The sequence below is a fragment of the Peromyscus californicus genome, unplaced genomic scaffold, assembly GCF_007827085.1.
Source record: "Peromyscus californicus insignis strain IS unplaced genomic scaffold, ASM782708v3 Scaffold_11__1_contigs__length_118956290, whole genome shotgun sequence".
Taxonomy (NCBI): Eukaryota; Metazoa; Chordata; class Mammalia; order Rodentia; family Cricetidae; genus Peromyscus; species Peromyscus californicus.
The window spans coordinates 48,674,248-48,694,160 of NW_026294402.1; the positions used below are offsets into that span (position 1 = coordinate 48,674,248).

The window sequence follows — 19,913 nt, forward strand, 5'->3', positions numbered from 1 at the left end:
AGTTTAAAAATAATATAAGCCTGTGTGTGTTTATTTGGGACTGAGTGGCTGCAGGACCGGTGGGTGGGTAAGATTTGTTCTGACCACAGGCCAGGCAGGACACAACAAAACTTCAGCTACACTCCCGGGGATCTTTGAGTCACTGCTGTTGAACTTGGCGCCTCCAGCTGTTACTGAGCACGCTCTCTGCACCCAGCCTGTGCCATGTCCTAGGGCCTAACCTTTCTGTCCAGCTCTACTCTGACCAGTCTCTACCTGCTCTCATACGCCCTCCCTCCTTCCCTCTCCCCTTCCCATTGTCCAATAAAACCCACCAACCAATGATTACAGAACAGACTCTTGGTTTTCTTCTGGCTAAGACTATAAAATGCAGCAGAAGCCATCTCTTCCCTTAGTGATGGGCCAGCGCAGCACCACACATCTGCTTCTGCTTCTCTCAGTGATAAGAGGGATGGAAGGTGATGGCCGTGCGTGTTGAATGTGGAGCACAGGTAATGAAGTTGGGTTGCTGTTGCAGAATTATGGATTTGGTGCATTGCAGTCATTGGAAAATGCAAGTTTCTATCAACCAGACATGCTGACTTGTCTAGGTCTAGCCTTCCTGTGACATTTTCTTTTTAATGAAGTCGTTTAACATCTCAAATATCTCATTAGATATTACACAAAATTCCAAAAATCGTTCTCAAACAACTATTTTCCAACAATACCAGCTCAATGGGAACCAACCAAAGCCTGTGTACACCTTGGTGGTTGAGTTGAGGGGTGGAATGTTGAAAAGCTCAATGCCTCCATGGAAGAATAGAATAATGGGTACCACTGGAAGAAAAAAAATGTAAGGAATCCAAAGCTGTCTATGTGCAGCTATGAGCTGGACTAAGTATCTTAAGGCCTTAACGTCTCCCACCACCACCCCCGTCCCCATAAAAAAAAAAGTATGGCCCTCTCAAGAGTAAGAACCACGTCTTACTCATCTTCCTAACCCTGGGCATGCCAAGGGTAGTGGTCAGTAGCTCTGCCTGGCCTGATGCCGACAGCTGAGTTCTCTTCATGTTCAGTCCCGACACCTTCCCAGACCACTCGTATCTGAAAGGCCAATTCTTACTCAAGGCCCAAATTCAAAGCTCTGCCCGCTATCCAAAGTGGGGTCCTACTACCTGCCACCCATGACACGAGTTGAAGCCTTGATCCCTAGAGGCAAGCACTAGTGTTCTATAGCCGTGAGCGAGTGCCAGGCTTTCCACAGTCCCACTTGAGAGCCTCTGCTGCAACCTGGAGTCTTGCACCTGAGAGTTCATCCAGAAGGCTGCTGGTTCATTCGAGTCCCTCTCCTCATTCCGGAGGAGTCATTTAGTGAGCACCATGGCTTTGCCCTTCCCCTTTTGTCTGACTTTGGCTCTTTTCCTCACATTCTGTTCCTTCTTTGCTAGAAGAAATGCCTTGATTTGAACCCCTGGCCAACATCTGGCTCCCAGCTAAACTGTCCCCTCTGTCTCTGCTCCAGAGCTAGGATCTGCTCCGCTCCTGGGATGACAGGGCCTCTCAGGTCTCACCCCTCTTTCTCAGCTTTCTAGTGATGACAATTTGTTTAATTAGGATGGGGGTTGCTGTGCCCTTTGCCCTCCCAGCCGGCCCTACACTTAACATCCAGTCCATTTCAACAGGAGGCCCTAACATCTTCCAGGCTTCCCCGCCAACTCTCAGCATAACCACAAAGGGTCTGCGTAAAGCGGTAATCCCAACGCACACATTACTTCCTTTCTGCATTACCAAGAGAAACAGAAGGTAAACTCCTCTCTCTCTCTCTCTCTCTCTCTCTCTCTCTCTCTCTCTCTCTGTGTGTGTGTGTGTGTGTGTGTGTGTGTGTGTGTGTTGGGGCAGGGGCTGTTCTGAAATGGAGTTATTGCTAAAGAACTAGAGGTTTTGTTTAATTACATTCTCTGTAAGAGAGTGGGTGATACAAGTTTCTGACAATGAGAAACACTTAATTGTCTGGGATACGTCCTACTTTCTACGGAATTTCATTCTTTTTTGGTGAGGGAAATTTACATTTCAAATACCCTGCTAGACACTACACAAGGTCCCAAAAACATTTTAAAAGAATTCCTTTCCAAAAAGTCATAAATTTAGAAACGAGTCCCTTAATGAGAGGTTGGCCAACTGGGTGGCCATTGCCTTTGCTGCATCTGGGACAATCTAGGCACAGAACAGACTTCCCAGGGCCACTGCACCTGCCTGCTGCCCTGGGACTCATGTTCCAATGGTATGCTTTCCTCAAGAGGGACACCGTCTCAAACCCACTCCGCATCACTTTGTTCCTTCCAGAGAAGGGTGCAAATAGCCATGCTGTGGAAGGCCAAGTGAGAACTTCTACAGTGCTTTCATAGGAAGGACTTAGCCCCTAGGGCTCTTGGCTCCCTTCTTCTCCCTACCCTCCAGTCAGCCAGGCATCCCGGGCATCCTTTCTTCATCCCTTACAGGAAAAGTCCCTGAGTCTTTTATCTCTTCTTGTAAATGGGAGACAGAACTGTTCTCTATCAGTATTTATAAAAGAAACATTTGACATTTCGCCCTGGGGTGGGGGTATAGAAGATTGTGTTGAAAGGCCTGGGGATGGGGGTGGGGTCCTCTTCCAACTCCAGGTCATACACAATGTTTCTGCCACCAACTCAGCAGAGGCTGACAGAATGGGGCGTGAATGATCCTACAATTTCTCTTCTCCGATGCTCCTGCTCATCACTGAATTGCAGTCCACTCCTGACCTAGAGGAGGGCAGGCATGATGCTGAGGCTGAGCTGTACATACCATGGCAGGTCCCAGACACCAGGGGCTCACACACCCCCAATCTCTCAATTTCTATTTCCATTAGGTTCCTGCTCAGTTTCCCAGAAACCACATAGAAATGAGGTGGTATTGCTCTTCCTCAAGTGCCTGGCACATAGTAAGCACTCAGTAAATGTTAGCTATCAAATAAGGATAAATCCAGTGTGGAGCCACGGCTGGTGCATGGCTAAGAGTAGGCAGAAGACCTAAGTAAGTAGCAATGAGCAACTGAATTCTTAGCACGTACACATAGAATAGACCCCTGCACTTAATATTTCAGAACTACAAGGAGTTTCAGCTCTTTAAAATGGAAAAAGAATGCCTTTTAGCCAAAAGATAATGGTTACTGGAACCCCTTACTGTTTCTAATCTCCAGGAGAATCTAAAGGTCTCTCAAAAACTGGCTAAGCCACCTGGGACAAATGGCTAACTGAGGTGTTCATTAACATATCAAAGTGGACCTGGTCTCCAGGTTCTCCCAGCATCCCTCAGTCTCTACCAGTTCCAGGGTCCTCCTGGCAGGCATACCCCACCCCCTACCCTGAACTCTCCGACTGGCCTTCCTTCTCTCCATTTCCTCTGGCCCCTATATAAATTCCACCATTTTGGCTAGGCCAGTCTATCAACTAGTCTCTTGGCCCAGGCTGTCCACTCTCGGTCAGCGGCTCCTCTCTTGCTCTCCCCCTCTCGCCTCACATGGCCCAGCTCAGGTTCATGTTTACTCTGGACTCTCCCAGATGTCTCTCCTCTCCCCTCTATCTACAATAAACCTTCTCCTTCACCATGCCTAGGAGCAGTCATGTCCTTTCCTTTTTATTTCTTTTTTTCATTCAACAACCAAAACACCAAAAGGCCACCTCTCAGTCTTCTGTCTTGAACATCAAGTTTCCAATTAGCCAGGTACGATGAAGAGTTACTGAATTAACTTGGCATCTTCTGTGGAAAGAGGTCATTCTAGTAACGACAAACCCAAAAAGCAAGCATACTTTTCAAGACATGTATTGATGACAATAGAAACGGAAGTGGGTTCCGGTAGCCTCCGAATCTGGAATAAACCTGTCTCTTGTGCACAAAGGACTGCCGTGTTGCTTCAAGTCCCTCCCCACCCCCATCCTGTTTCTTGATGCTCATAGACTGGAATCATCACCTCCGTTTTCTAAGGCTCCCTGGATTGCCACTGGTCTTTCATTACTTCCTTCAATGCTAGACTGCCTGGTGAAGTTACCGTTCCGACCTTCTCCTCTGCCTAAGACCGCCCATGCCCCACGTGCCCTGAGGACAGGAACCTAGCACCTACGTGCAGATGAAGACTCACTGGACTTGGAGTGCCGTTGGAGAACCAAGAGGATGCCCCCTAACCTCCAGCCTGGTTACCTTTGTATAGGATACTGCCTCGCCCACTCCCCAAGGTCCCAGCATGCTTGACTGACTGACCCAGCCAGCCTAAATTTGGCAAAAACAACAAAAAAGTAAATTTGAAGCAAATTATAAAAACAACAACAAAAACCCCAACAGCCTTCCCTACCCCTCACCCTTAAACCACCCCCCCAAGGGAAAAAAAAACTTCGAAAAATATGGAATCCAAGGTAAAGGCACTGAGGGGTTTTTGAGCAGTGAATGACTCCAGTTAGAACTGTGCTTTTTTAGTAAGGGGTGGTAGGCAAAGGGGCCATTAGATGGGCAGGCAGAGTCTGGGGCCAGGGACCGGGTACACGGGTCTAAAGAACTTCCCTTCAAGATGGGAATGAGGCACCTAGGTGAGAGATGCTTCCGAAGAACTCACGTGGACTTGGGGAAGTGTCAGGGAAGGGAACATGTCCTGTTAAACAGCTGGGCTGTACCAAGCCCACTTCAGAGGCTCAACGTCCATGCAAACGGGAAAAGGGGACCAGCATTTATCCCGTGCTTACCACACAGTGATGATCATGGTGGTACATGCAGAGCATGAGGAAACAAGAATTTGCTTCTAGAGACTGCAGAGCAAAGTGCCAAAGCAGGATTCGTGCCTAGGTCGTGTTCCCACCCACCACCCACCACCCCCACCCCCTCAAGTCCTTCATGTGTCTCTGGAGAGGCCAAAAGGAGGAGCAAACTGCAGGGGACTAAACACACTGAGGGACTCCAGGCAACCTTCAGATCTGTGGGCAGGGGCCAGGAACAGAAGACACAGATCTGGAAGGCAGCGGCAGGGTTGTCATGCTGGAGTCCCCAGGCTCACATAAGTCAAATCTCAGGGACAATTCTCTGACCAGAGCCAGGAGGGATAGCCTCAGCTTAAGTCCCCATAATGAAGCGCCAAGGGAGCCACAAGAGTACAAGGAAAATCAGGAGGTAGTCATTTAACAGGAGTCCAAGGAGGGCAGCATGAGAAAAAAAGGGAGGGAAGTGGTCAACTCAGATCTCTTCACGCTGATGTGCTGGGGGCGGGGAACAAGGCCAGCAGCACCAGCAATCAGAAACACATTGTTTTCTCATCAGTCTGATTCACCTGGATGATGGGGACAAACTATTGAAACAGCCAAGTACGGATTCTTGTTTCGAGATATTTGGCAATCAGAGAACGAGGGGGGAACCTGAGAAAGGACAGCAAGGCAGGGAGACCTGCTTCGAGCCAGTCCGAAAAAACACAAAGACAATCGCACAACTCTCTTCATTACCTGAATGTTCAAGACCACATCCAACCATATTGCTTCCTGGCCCTAGCCAGACCACACTTTCAGTCTCCCAGGCTTAGAGCACCTCGCCTTTAACCCCAACTCCTTGCTGATTGCGATTTTGCAAATGTCACCAGCCTACAATTGATCTCTAAAGTCCTTCTAGAATCTGAGAAACCACGGTGTCTGACCTGCCATGGAAGTGCCTCAGCCTAGGGTGGCAGGAGCCTCGTGGAGCCAAAGGTCCATAACACAGCTACTTTTATGGACTCAGTCTGTCACCTAGCCTCAGCTCCCTTTTCTACGTTTTAATTGCCTGGGAAGAACAGCGCTAAACCCAAGGGGTAAGAATGGCCGCCTTTACTCATGGTCAACAACACTCAGGAGGGAAATCTTGTCTCTGCACTCTTGGTCAAATTTTGTATCTATTCATGTGGGATGCCTTTCTCTAAATTGCTAAAGAAACATGGGCTAGTGGGTGCTCTGTCTGTACATTTATGTTGGGAGAAAAGACAAGCCAATATCCTTCTACATGGTTTGAAAGGAGTGTCTCCCCAAGAGACCATTTCTCTCTCACTGGGGCCTGATCCCCAAGACTCCAGCTATTGTGGTTTTCTGCCCTGGGTGGAGAAACATACCCAGAAGAGCTCAGGCTGGGCCATCTATGGGCAAAGATGTAGTGGTCTTGGATGGAAAAGTCAGCCTTGGAGGAACGCACTAGATAAAACATAGAAAGAGGCTGAGACAATTCTGTTGAGTTGTGGGAACAAGCCTTGGAGTTCCATCCTCAGGGCCAAACATCACCATTTGTACAATATCTACACAAATGATTTTAAATACTCTATTAGTCTGAGGTAAAAACCCTACCTGAATGAACCAGGCTACGAGAGGTTAAATCATGTGAAAACTCCTGTTTTTAGATGGAACTACATTTGGCTAAGAACCGCTGGTGTAGGATATGTCTCAAATAGTGTTGCCATTTGCCAGGGAGGGGGGAAGTGCTTTGATGCCTTGATGCCAAAGAATGCCTGAGACATTGTATAATGCGACTAGAATAATTGAGTTATTTGTTCAAAGACCTCTAGCTAAATACTCAAAATTCTTCAGCAGCTGAGTGGGTTTGGAGTGAATTAACAAGCTCTTTAAAATAAAAAAAAAGTAATAATTTGGAGGTAGAACTATTACAATAGGATTTTGTGAAGCTCGGTGGATGTCTTTTACTCCAAGAAGCCCTGTGCATTATTCTTCGTTGATACTGCTGGGGTGATTCAGAAAGACAAGAAAAAAGTTAGCCAAGAATCTTCTATACGAGTGCAGATGCAGCACACCCCAGCCACACAACTCTAAGTCTCCTCAGGACCTGCCTTTACCTCCAGCCTTTGATAGTTATTCTGTGTGGGTCCTGAAAGACTGCCCCCCTTTGCTGCAGAGGGGAGCACCTCTGTGCTCATGAGCTTGTGAACCCTGTGAACAGGGGGCCTATCCTTCATTATCATCCCAGCTCCTCCAAGCAGGCAGCTGTCAGAATCCAGAGCCCAGGAGATCTTGGGAGGCACTACTGTGAGATAGAGAAAGCCAGAGTCAGCTAAGAGAAGGGAAAAACCAAGTCCAAACTCGGGAAGACACATGCTTCCTCCACGCAGCCAGCCATTACTGAGGCGTGGCGCCACCTATCTCTTCCAGGAGGAGGAAGTCCAAGTCAAGAGGGTGTCCTTCTTGTCCCTGCCTGGCTGGTTTGGGAGAGCTGGCTGAATCCCATTACTACGCTTTGATAGTGAAGGTAACTGGGGAGCGGAGAGGAGAGTGAGAAAAGAGAGGCCTGACATCATCCAAGGTGGCCCGACCCGGAAAGGCAGGTGAGAGGATGTGGTGAGGAGCAGAGTGTGGCCGTTTCCAAAAGAGCAGAGTCAGGTGGAGAACGATGGCAGCCAAGAAGGGGCTCCTGACCCTCCGAGAAGTTGAGGTTTTCATTGCTTCTGCTGGGACGGGACAGGGAGGCAAGGACTTGGGGGCGGGGTCAAAGCTGCCCCCCCCACCCCCCCACCCCCGGAAAGGTAAAGTAGAAGAGACCCCTAGTTCAGACTGCAGCTGGGCTGGAATGCAAGGGTTGTAGTTCTTAAAAAAAAAAAAAGAAAAACAACTTTCTGGGCTGCTGTTACAGTAAGGTAGAAGAAGAAGCCTTGACAGAAAGAATTTGCCCAGTGTGGGGGAAGGGTATTCTTCCAAGCCTGGAGGCACATGGAAAAGAAAGGCTGCAGAACACACACACACACACCAGCCTCTCTTTCCCATGGGCTCTGTGACTAACCCACTCCAGGTCGTTATGGGACATGGTTATGACGCTCACTTCTCCGCAATGAGCACAAATTCTAAAAAGAACAAACAGTAACACTGGCCCTCCTCCTCAGATGGCAGTGTCATTTCCAAAGTGACCTCCCCCAGCCCAGGGTCAGTCTAGAGTAAACTAGTCACTAACATGGATGGTGAGGGCTTTTTTCACAGGGCTAAATTAAGTGCAAAGGCTGTCTTTTAGGCTAAGGTCACATCTTTTTACTTTTTTTTTTTTTCTAAGTGTTTAAAATGTCCTTTGCTGACCAGGAGACGGTCTTGATACACAGACCAGAATTGACAGCTCTCCCTCTCATTTTTGTCTAAAAAAATTGAAAAATGGTATTTCTAGCAGTCTCCCTACCACCACCACAATTTTTATATCCCTGCTTTTGAAATTATTTGAGAGACATAACTAAGAAACTAGTGTTTAAATCATTTCCAAAATACGTATTTTTGGAAACAATTTTTTTAAAAAATCAAGTTCTTTTTGAACACACATGAATATTTCTGGTTAGGTGGCCTAGGCTAGATTTTACAGCTTCGTCCCAATATATCAGTTGGGTTGTGACCTGTCCTTTATGAGATGTAATTCAAAGATGATCGAAAAGGACCAAGCAGGAGGCATTCTGGAGACACCAGTGAACAGGTCTACACTGGTGTCATCTAGCCTGCAATCCCAGCAAAAATAACCATTAGCACATCTCTCATCCACATTATCTAAGGCCTTTTCAAAGGGAACAGATTCACCCAAGACCTCACAACCAACTGACATCAGGGCCAATAGAGAGAGGCCAGGTCTCCAACATCCTTTCGATGGTCCATGAACCTAACTGAGGATTTTATATGTATCAGCCTCTTCCAAAGCAGACAAGCCTTGTGTCAAAGTGGCGGCCTTCACACAGAGTGGGGGTGGTGGGGCGGGGGCGGGGGCGGGGGGGGGGGACCTGTCAGGGACTACAGATCCCCCTGGGCTAGAGTGTACGTTCTCTTTGGATGGCTGCCTCGGTCATCCAATGCCCTCCAGACTGTATACTAATAGCCGCCGCCGCCGCCGCCACCACCACCACCACCGCTGCCACTCTGCCCTCCCCAAGAGCAGCTTCTTTCTAAGGGTCAAGTCCAAGGCCCAAGCTCTTGGAGTCTGCCACCACCTTCACAATTGTAGCAAGGCTTTCCTGCAGTGCACCCCCACTCCCCGGGCTCTGCCCCTCAGGCATTGCATTTCCCTTCCTGCTTGATACCTCCCCCAGAAGTGGCATCTTGTCACTAGTCAACTCTACTTGGTGTGTGTCCCAATTCTCCAATATTGACACACAAATTCTCTTCGGAGTCTTTGAGGCTGAAGGATCAGGAATTACAAGTATACTTGCAGGGCCCTATCCTCATGACGCTGCATTAGAACCAAAGGAACATGATGGGCAGGGTGCCGTGAGGGCTTTTAGACAAAGGAAGGATTTGGGCCACTCTAAAGAATGAGAGGAGACTAGGGGAAACGTCACGGAGAAGACATTTGAGCTGTGTCTTGGGGCATGAGTTAGAGGTGCAGAGAGGAACTTCCACATCCAGTTCTCCACCCCTTGCTACAGAATCAACCCTGGGTACAAAGCAGGAAGGACCCAGCAGCTGAAGCACAGGGCTGTGTCACGGGAACTAGGCAGGAAGCAATGGCTCCCTCCTTGCCCATTCAGGATAGCCCCCGTCCCCCCAGTTGGTATTAGAGAGTTGTCTGTCCACTGATACAAACTGAGATTTCATATCAGGGTCTCATTTAAGTCTTCTTAGTTTGTAGAAGGGTTTAGCTTTGTGAAGGCCGTGCCATGGAAGAAAAGCACAAAATGCAGCTTATGAAACGCACATTTTAACTTGCTATGTGAACAAGGTCAACGAGTTGTAGTGTTATCTCACCAGCATTTCAAACAGTGCTCAGCCACTCTGGAGGTTCTAGCATATTTAGTCATAGATCACGAACCTATGCTATCAAGAGCTTTCTAAAATCAAATGACAGATTTTAGCTGTCTTGGTCTAAAGAGTGTTCGTGTGAGAATCAGGAAGACCTGGCTCGGCTCCAAACGCGAAGTATGCCCCCCCTGCGTCACCATCTGCTTTCCTTTCTAGAGTGGAAGCAGTTGCCGCGGGCGGGGAGGGGGGGGGATGGAATAGATGGTTTCTAAGGGACTCTTCCAACTCTGCCATTTCCAGGACTAAATTCAAGGCATTCTTTTGTTGAGCAGAGGCCCAGAACATTCCCTTCATGCCTATCCATCATGGTTATCATTGTGTCCGAAACACTGACTCCCCTTTCTCTCAGGAACTCTTAGTATTGGTGACGCGTTGGTTGACTCAAAAATTGCTCTACTGGCAGTAATCACGGTCCTTCCTGCCCCACTTCAGCTGGGGGCTTGAGAAGCTAGCTAGCAGGGCCAGGGGAACTGAGAGAGAAGCAGCAGGTCCCCAGACAAAGAATCACCTCAGGGGAAGGGGCTGGCTTAACAACTGTTGGCCGGAAGCTTTTTGCACAGCTATGGAAAGGAGGGAAATGAGGAAGGGGGAGGTGCAGGGGGGTGGGGGTGGGGGGGAGGCGCAGGGGGGATGGCGGGGTGGGACAGACCCCATCTGAAAGCTCAGAAGAGGCTTGATAAGTCAGCAAAGGCGCTTTTTTTTCTTTGTCTTCCTCAAATCTCTCCCTCAGAGTAAGGTGAAGAGCTTTGGCTCAGGCAGGACCCTTCCTCCTTTCCGAAGCCCTGTCTACGTCTGTCTGTTGTGGATGGCTCCTCTGTCTGAAGGGTAGCTGGGCTTCTTGCCACCACCAGACTTCCATCTGGTCCCCGGTTTACATGGCTCTCTACTGAGCAAATAAACCCGCGTTCCCACCTCTAAAAAGACAAACGTCCATTCATTGGAGCTGCTGCCCAGCTGACAGCTGCCCTGGCCTTCTTGCTGTGTGGCCAGGCATGTGCTGACCCCAAAGGTGAAAGGCTCTGTCACCCATTCTCATCCCCCAGTTGGCCAGTTGCTACCAAGGATCATCCAAGAATTTTGACATTTGTCTTTCCTCCCCTACTCCTGCCTCCACAGCTCCCAGTGACTCTCAGGACAGAACTGATTCCAGTATGGCCTTTCATCAGGTCAGCTGGAAGGAGGAAAAGACGGCTGTGCGGTCAGGGAGCTTGGCCACCATGACTCCAACACTCCATCTGCAGCCCGGAGCTGTGCCTCTGTAAAGGCAAGGCAAGCAGAAGCCTTTTGTGTACTTCCTTCCTTTAACAGAGAACAACCTCAGTGAGAAGTCCTTTGCAGGAATTTAACTGTTAAGGGAGAAAAAGGTGCCACCTTTTTAGCTTAGAACCTGGGTGTTCAACAACCACACACACCCCCATTTACTCCACAGCCTATGCTATATAGCTTTTTTGAAGTTTAAGAGCTCACTCAACCAAATGGTTAATTGAGCCCAGGGGTGAGAACACAGAACTCCCATGGGACATTCATGAGAGGCTCTATGGAAGAGGTAACATTTGAACTATGCCCAGAGAAGATGAAACAGAAGTGGGGAACTTTCATAGTACTGTCTCTGTGGGAGGGCAGAGTGTAGGACCAATCTAGGCAACAAGATAGTATGATCCCAACCCAGAAGGCAGGGCCAGTTACCCCCAAATGTGCTCATCAGTCTGTCTGGAAGACCCATGCCACTAGGCAGGACCAAGCCCCAGGTGAGTAAAAGTCACATTTAGACCATTTTCTTCCTAGAAATCCAAAGAGTTTTGAGGCAAAATGACTCCTAGGGAGTCCTAATAAGAAGTAACTCCATGATTTCAACTCAACTTCTTGTCTGGGCATTTTTGGAGTCTTTAAACATTTTTCCACACAAGTTACTGAGTGTAGCATGCTTCTATCACAGACCACACTCCTAAAGAAGGCTACTACAAGCCTATCAACTTGCCCTAGAGCATTCTAAAAGTCACTTCAGTTCTTCTAGACTGTTTGCATAAGAGATTGTGTCCATGGAAGGTGGTTGTGACAGAAAGAGGTTTGAGTTGCTCCTGGAATACTGAGCTGAATGTGCTAGCCTGTCAGCTGACAGGGCACTGTCGCAGGAAGAAGACCCCACAGGGCCTACTCTTACCACAGCTGTCCTGCCTTCGGGCTCTGGAATCCCCTGGGCCCAAGCACGCAGGGACGAAGCAATGCCATCACCAGTTCCTCTAGGCCTCCCCTGGGAGCTACACCCACGCTTGTCCCCTGAAAGCAACAGCCCTTTCCCGTGAGTGTGTGTGTGGACCTCCTATCCGTTTCTTCTGATATCAAGTGTTTGGACTGTAATCTCTGCTCGTGTCCTATCCTCTGGCTGTTGTTGTTAAAAAATACAATAAGACATTCGTCTTAGGAAAAGCATTGCTCTTAGAGATAGAAAACAATAGCAAGGCCTGACCTGAATTGGACAGCAATGAGAAGTGCCAAGAAGGAGAAAGAAGCAAAGAAAAGTGAACAGAAAGCCAAGAAAGGAAACCACCTTGTAGGGAGAGAGAAAGTAGTCAGCTCGTGGCTAGGGGGACAAGAGAAGTCAGGTCCGAAAGAGCCTGCCACGTTGAGGGTTAAAAACAGTCCTTTGCTTGGGCTTGAGAGAGATGTGAGAAAACTGGACTTTTGAGGCAACTTCCTGGAGTCAGACAGAAGCTGGGAAGTGGGGGAAAGAGCAGGCATGGAGGGAAATCCTCTAAAGGCAATTTCTCCCAATGTTATTAGTCCTTTTGCCTTCCTGATTTCCTCCTCTCTCTGGTACCCTGAGATTATCTGCAATCTTCTATGATCATTCTTGTCCCACAAGTGCAAACACTGAACATAAAACTGAGATTCCACAAATCTTCCTTCCCAAATTAAAGCAATTTCTGCTCCGGACTTGACCAGAGGAAGACTTGACTTCGTTTTGAATGCAAGAGCCACACCTCCAAGGCCAAGAGCCACACCTCCAAGGCCAAGAGCCACACCCCCAAGGCCAAGAGCCACACCCCCAAGGCAAGAGCCACACCTCCAAGACCAAGAGCCACACCTACAAGGCCAAGAGCCACACCCCCAAGGCCAAGAACCACACCCCCAAGGCCAAGAGCCACACCCCCAAGGCCAAGAGCCACACCCCCAAGGCCAAGTTCCCCCCATTGAACTGGGTATATAAAAACTTCAGAGACTGCTCCTTTCTCACCCAAAGGTTCTTAGGATCACCGGCCATGGCCCCTGTGCTGACCTCACTCTGACTGATCCGCCCTATCTGCCGTCCCTCCCTTATTTTGCTGTCTAAAACACACTACCGCTTTCTCTGGCCTGAATCTTGGGCTCTTCATCCTTTGGATGACTAGACCTCATTTATCTGTCACCTTCTTTCTTTAGTGGATCAGTGAGTTGTCTTTTTTGAGACTAAGGTTACTCCTAGCTAAATTTGGTCCATCGGGATGGCTAGAATCCTGGAAAAAATATTATTTTGGGATTTAGAAATAAAACCCAGGGATTAGAGATGGCTCAGTGGTTAAGAACACTTGCTGTTCTTGCAGAGAACCTGAGATTGGTGCCCAGTACCCTCATCAGGCAGCTCACAACTGCCTGTAACTTTAGATCCAGGGAGATCTGACACTCTTGGGACTCACATGGATACCCACACATATATACATATGCAGACTCATGCACACATACCCATAAAAATAAATCTTTAAAAAAAAATCCCAGGGGGTAGGAAGTCACCATGGATTAAATAAAAATTAAGATTTCTATAATGATGTCCCTGCCATAGAAGAATCTTTATAAGATCTTTTATGTATTCACAAAATAAGTAAAGCTGCAATTCCAAAATGAAAACAAAAAGAAAAAAAGAAATGGTCTAAACTTTTTATGGTCCCCCCTTTTATTGCCCACTTTCCCCTTTAAACCCTGTTTTTGAGTTCTTACCAAGGAACTCACTATCAACTCTTCCCCACCCAGTGATATCACTCCCCTCGCATATTTTTCAAGCCTTCTTGTCTTTTATTTTTCTTTTAATTTTATTTGATGTATATGGGTGTTTTGCCTGAATGTATGTCTGTGTGCAAACATGCCCAGGACCCACAGAGCCCAGAAGAAGATAGTCTAGAGTAAGAGTCACAGATGGTTGTGAGCTACCATATGGGTGCTGGGAATTGAACCCAGGTCCTCTGGAAGAGCAGTCAGTGCTCTTAACCGCTGAGCCATCTCTCCAGCCCCCCTCTCACATATTTCAATTATATGTCCACGTGGTTCCCCAGGCAGACCAGGTCTAAACATTGAAACCATTGCAAATTCAAGGGAACAGTTCTGATTGCGTTCATTCTTCCAGTTCTCATCTCGCATGCTAGAGTGAAGTGCGACATTGGTCACCCAAGAGAACAGAAAGCCCCCTGCCCAAGTTAAGGTGTGCCACTAACTCCCCCATCTTCCAAATCACAAGTTCATAGAGTGCAGGCAGGGTCAGGAGTTGGCCTAAGTGCCCTCAGAAGGGCACTTTTCAAATCTAGGTCTCAGTTGACAAATTGTAGTCATTTACTCTAAATTATTACCTATTTTTGTCTGGGAAAACACTGGGGGAAAATGTCAAGGCAGCCATGTTCCACTCTCCTTATTCTCTATGTATTGTCTCCCTAGGCCCTTTTCCTAGGCAGCCCCTAGCCCCAACACACACAGACCACAGACTTGGCATCGTAACTAACAGTAGCCCTGATCAGCACATATAGGTAGTCTCCTGGAAAGTACACAGAGGTGAAGTTGAAATGCAGCCTCCTTTAAGGCCTATCCTCTTCTGAAGTCACATGACCCTTATGGTTGCCTTTGCTGTCTACTTGGTGGCCCCATTTTTACCACCAGAAAGTAAGTTCCTCGAGGGCAGGATCCATGTCTGATTCATCTCTGGGTCCCCCCGCAGGGCTAACTAAACCCAGGGGATCCCCTGTGAGGCCTGCAGGAGGAGATGGGGATGAGCAAAGCCCTAACTGTGGCACAAAATGCCAGGAAGCTAGGAGGAGCATGGGATGAAAGTCTACTTCCTTCTAAGGCTGGCTGCGACCCTTCTCCTGTGTTCCTGCTTTCCCCCTACACACTCCTGAAAGACCTCTCTCTTGCACGAGCTTCTGCCAACTGTCACCATGGGACAGAATCCCCTGGGGAGCCTTCAGCTGTTAACTGCTTAGAATGCTGCTGTTCCCAGGAGTCTTTGCACTGAAGGGCAGAGATGGTTTAGGGATGGGGGATTGGAAGTAGTCAGAGTTGGAAACTTCTGCTCCTGAAGGACATGTTCCCCTGTTAGAGGGTTTAGGCAAGACAGGAGTTATTTCTTAGTGGAAGGAGTCAGGTTTATTTAAGGCTGGCCCCGAAGAACAGAGAGGTGATTTTTCCATCTCAAATCCCCATGTTCAGGGGTGCTCAGAGTTGCAAAGAGCTGTGAATCATGCAACAGAAATACAGTAAGGTAATGGGCAACAACACCCTTGCTGCAGCAAGGACTCTTCTCTTCAAAATTAAATGTGGACTTCAGACCTTGACCTCACAGGCCGGCATCTGTATTTTCAAATAAATACGGTACTTCTGCAAATCAGTTCATAAGCCATGAAAAGGAGGATGCATCACAGAGACCTCTCTTTATGATTAGAATACCAAGTAGAGAAGATGAGCAGTTAAAGAACACACACATAAATTAAGAAAAACAGTTTCAAAATAAAATAGAAGCAATATTAACACTGCCATATGCCTTACATACACATAAAAGTAAATATATATTTTGTAAAAGTAAGGGGCCTGAGAGATGGCTCCGTGGTTAAGAGAACTTAACTACTCTTGCAGGTAGCCCAAATTTGGTTCCCAGCAAACATGCTGAGTAGCATACAGCTGCCTGTAACTCTCACTCCAGAGCTTGGGTAGCTGCACACATGTGCACATTCCCTCCTGAATACATACACATAATTAAAAAATAACGCCATTAAAAGATGCTTAAGATAAAAATGTCTACAAGGTTGGGGTTGTATTTAAAAACAGGTCATTTGCCGTACCTTAAGTGGCAGCTGCTGTCAGAATAAGAGACCGTTCCTCCGTGTGTTACAGACAGATGAGGACAGAGTTGTGAGGATGTGACCTCTGCCTGGGAAAAGCTCAGCTACTAGGAAACAATGGAGGGAGAGGTTTAATTATTACAGATCCCGAAGCCTAAAGCTGTCCTTTACTTCTATCTTATCGTCTACGTTTGCCAAATAGTCTCTGTTGGCCTGCTTCTGGGCTGTCTATTCATTGACCAATCTCTACTGGGCACCTAGGATGTGCATGCACTGTGATTTGGCTTGGAGACGTGACATGGCGGAGGCCCGGTCCTGGAGAGACTTGAGAACCAAGAGGTGTAGTCCTATCATATCACAGTGAGCAGATGGCCATGCACATAAAGGCACATACGGGTCTGGTGTCAGGAGCACAGGAAGTTCCTGCTGCACTCTTGTCACCCCATGCTGGGATTTGCCTGCTGCTGTGATGGTGGTGTTGAGAGGTGAGGCTATGAAAAGCTGACCGTGCACTTCTCTTGGGACCAGATGAGTTACCTCAAAAGAGGGTTCTCCACTGAGGCAGCCTGTTTCTTCTTACAGAATGTGCTCACTTCTCATCCACTTTCTGCCCTGAGTCGAAAGACCAAGTCTTTACCTCTCTCATGCTTTTGGTTTTCTAAGCTTCTAGAACCCTGAGCCAATAAATCACTATTCTTTACAAATTATGCAGTTAAGAGATGACGCAGTGCCTCGGAGCACCGACTGCTTCCAAAGGACCTGGGTTCAATTCCTAGTGCCTAGAGGGTAGCTCATAACCACGGGAAAGTCCAGTCCTAGGGAATCGGATGTTCTCTTCTAGCCTCCAAGGACATTGCATGCATGTAGTGTACTGGCATGCATACAAGCAAAACACACAGAGAGAAATAATATTTTTAACGTCATTACCCAGTCTCGGGTACTTTGTTATAGCAAACAGACTGAAACCACTCCTGCTTCTTCTTGAGGGAGGAACTGAGGAGTTGGAGGGCCACAGAGTAAGACATATTTGCATTGGTTTACTAGGAATGCCAGGGAGGCAGGAATAAAAAGGAAGAGACCACATCGAGAACAGAGTGATCTAGAACCCGTGTTTTCAAAACATTACACAGAAAATTAAGCTCTACAGACTTAGGGCCATAAGCAGGTAGAGGTGTGTCAGGAAGAGTCCTAAGATATTCAAGATTCCGCTCCCTGGCACACACATCTGGATAACCAATCCCCTACCCTTTTGATGATGAGCAAGAAGTTTGAATACGATGCAATTCCATGCCCTGTCTTGCCACGTATGTAAAAGAGATTTTTGTGGATGTAGTCAAGGCCCCTAATCAGCCGACTTGGAGACAATCAATGAAAGGTTTTTCCTGGGTGACCCTGACCTAGTCACAAAAGCATTTTAACAGCAAGTGGTCTTCTCGGAAGTCCACAGGGACAAGCATCGGCAGGGATGCCTTAAGGAAGGAACTTGTGCAGAAGACTGTGCCCCAGAAATGGCAGGTTGCCTCTCATAGTTGGAATTAAATTCTGATAAGAAGCAAAGAGCTTGGAGGACAACCTATACCTCAGAGGAAACTGTAGTTGAGACCAAAACCTGATTTCTCTCGGTGAGACCCTCAGCAGAGGACATAGCCTACCTGTGCTCCTGATCTGCGTCAGAAAAAATCCAGAGGCTGTGTCAAACTACGGCACTGGAGGTCACTAACCGCATAGCAATCAAACAGCAATATGCTCGAAGGAGTAGACGTGAAGAGCAGAAGCAGATATAATCGATAGAGCCCTCGAGAAACTAGGCAGCCAGGAAACCTCCCAGCTTCAAGACTCTTGATAAAATCATGAAGCAGATTGAGTGCCTAATGTGTGGCAAGTGACTGGGGCCTACCTGGAATACCAAGTCCTGTAGAGGACCCCCACCCTTCTCCTCAAGTGATACCCACAAAGGATTAATGTTGTAGAATATTATTCTAAGGTATGTTACTTTTGTTTATGTTGCATGTGTTTAATTCTGTGAAGCTGTGTTACTGTGCCTGTCTAAAACACCTGATGGTCTAATACAGAGCTGGACGGCCAATAGCAAGGCAGGAGAAAGGATAGGCAGGGCTGGCAGGCAGAGAGAATATACAGAAGGAGAAATCTGGGAGGAGGGAGAAGTAGCCAGAGAAGGAGGAGGACTCCAGGGGCCAGCCAGCTTCACAGCCAGCCACGGAATAAGAGTAAGATTACAGAAGTAAGAGAACAGGAAAAGCCCAGAGGCAAAAGGTAGATGGGATAAGTTAAGAAAAGTTGACTAGCAACAAACCAAGCTAAGACCAGGCAGCCATAATTAAGAATAAGTCTCTGTGAGTGGTTTATTTAGGAGCTGGGTGGCAGGACCCACAAAAGAGTAAAATCCCCCAACAACAGATTAAACCCAAAGTCCTCCCTAGAGGATGGGAATGGTAGTGCTCAAGGAGGCCCCTGGCTGGAGCCCCAGCTCCTGCCCAATAAGCACCTCGGAAAGAGAGTGAGGCTGAGCTAAGGGCAGCAAATGCTTCACTGCTGTCCCAGGAAACTCAATTACAGAACTGTTCTCTAGAACTTTCCTTGCTCCCGGTTCACAGTTCTTTCAGAATATTGAAAATTTTACTCACAGCTAGTTTTTTCTGTTCCTTCTCTCCTCTCTCCCTTTCTTCTTCTCTCTTCCTCCCTCTCTTCCCTTTTAGAAGACTCATGGGAGGTTTTATAGCTAGTGAATCATTTCAGTGTTTGAATCTTTTTAAAAGGGTTCAGAGGAACTAATTTTTTTAAACATTAGGAATAATCAAAAGTTACATAAGATGCACAGGGAAAATACCTTTAAAAAAGAAAATCTTCCACCTCCTCTTTTTCTGTGATCTCAAAGGCCCTAAATCTTCACTGGAAAAAAAAAAATTTTAACGTCAAACTTTATGAAATTTTGAAGTAGACCGAACCATAGAACGCTTAGCATCCGTTCTATGGGGGAATAGCGTGATGATGTTACTGTCACATCTGTAGGTGGAAGCAAACCACAGGCCGACAGAGATAGGAGTCCAGAAGAGCCATACGTGGATGAAGAAGCCAAAGAAATCACCAAGTGTTACTGCCTGGGCGAATGGAAGCCAAGCAAACGCAAGGTGACCAGACTGCGTCCTGAACCCTTGAAGCAAGGGGGATCCTCCCGAGGGGTAAAGAAGGAGACATGGCGGCTGGAAGAAGGCAGGTGTGAATGTAAGGAAGTTGGAAGAGTCTGGACATGTTTGTGCGGCAATAAGCCAGTTGAGGAAGAAAGGGACATGTTTAGAAAAAGCCACTAATGGGGAGGTTTTAATTGCGAACGTCCAGGCCTTTCCTGTAGCGAGGAAAGCTGCTAAGGGCTTTTAGAGTGAACACAAGCAAAAGTTTCGTGATGATTCACAGTACTGAGGTTGTTTCCACGGTGGAGGGCCTGATGGAAGTCTATGACAAAAGTGACAGGGATGTGCGGGACAATGGTAGTGGGAACGGAGGGGATATAGTGACGTCACTCGGGAATCTAACACCACGAGCCTTCAAAGGTTTTGGTGGGAACCCCTAGCCTCAGGCAGCCTTCTTTTATCTTTGCATGATTATGAGATGTTCATGCAGAATTCATGACACAGAATTTCTGAAATTAAAATATGAGTCACCTCCAGGACAGAGCATCTCGACAGTGAAGAAAAGCCCACTCCAGGTAAAGTATAACTCAATCTTAAAGATGCTCCTTGGGTAAAAACGGGCAACAGAATGTGCAGCTGTGGCCCAGAGAGCTATAGGATATCATACATCTACTGGTCCCCAGGCCAGCTGCCAGTTCTTGGTGGGCCTCAATTTCCTCGCCATGGGAATAATGTCTCATAAGAGGTGCGCCCTGAGATGTGGTTAGCGTCAAAGTCAGTCATGTTTCCACTCTTACCCTTTTACATTGTTTTGACCTCTCCTCACAGTTCCTGTGAACTTGAGCAATTACCCGATGCCTTGTACCTAGAGACTAGGGAAATGGCAGTGGAGACAACAAGGGTCAGGGTGGCCACCCACGGAG

At 47.5% G+C, this 19,913-nt stretch overlaps 1 protein-coding gene across 1 annotated transcript in view; it reads right to left on the bottom strand.

The window, feature by feature from the left end:
- The window catches only part of LOC128124380 (aromatase), a 90,341-nt gene extending 74,399 nt beyond the window's left edge, over positions 1 to 15,942 (bottom strand). Inside the window, exon 1 of the mRNA XM_052760543.1 lies at positions 15,842 to 15,942. The gene's annotated coding sequence lies outside the window, so the exon portion shown is untranslated. The remainder of the gene's footprint in view (positions 1 to 15,841) is intronic.
- Between the last annotated feature and the right edge of the window lie 3,971 nt (positions 15,943 to 19,913).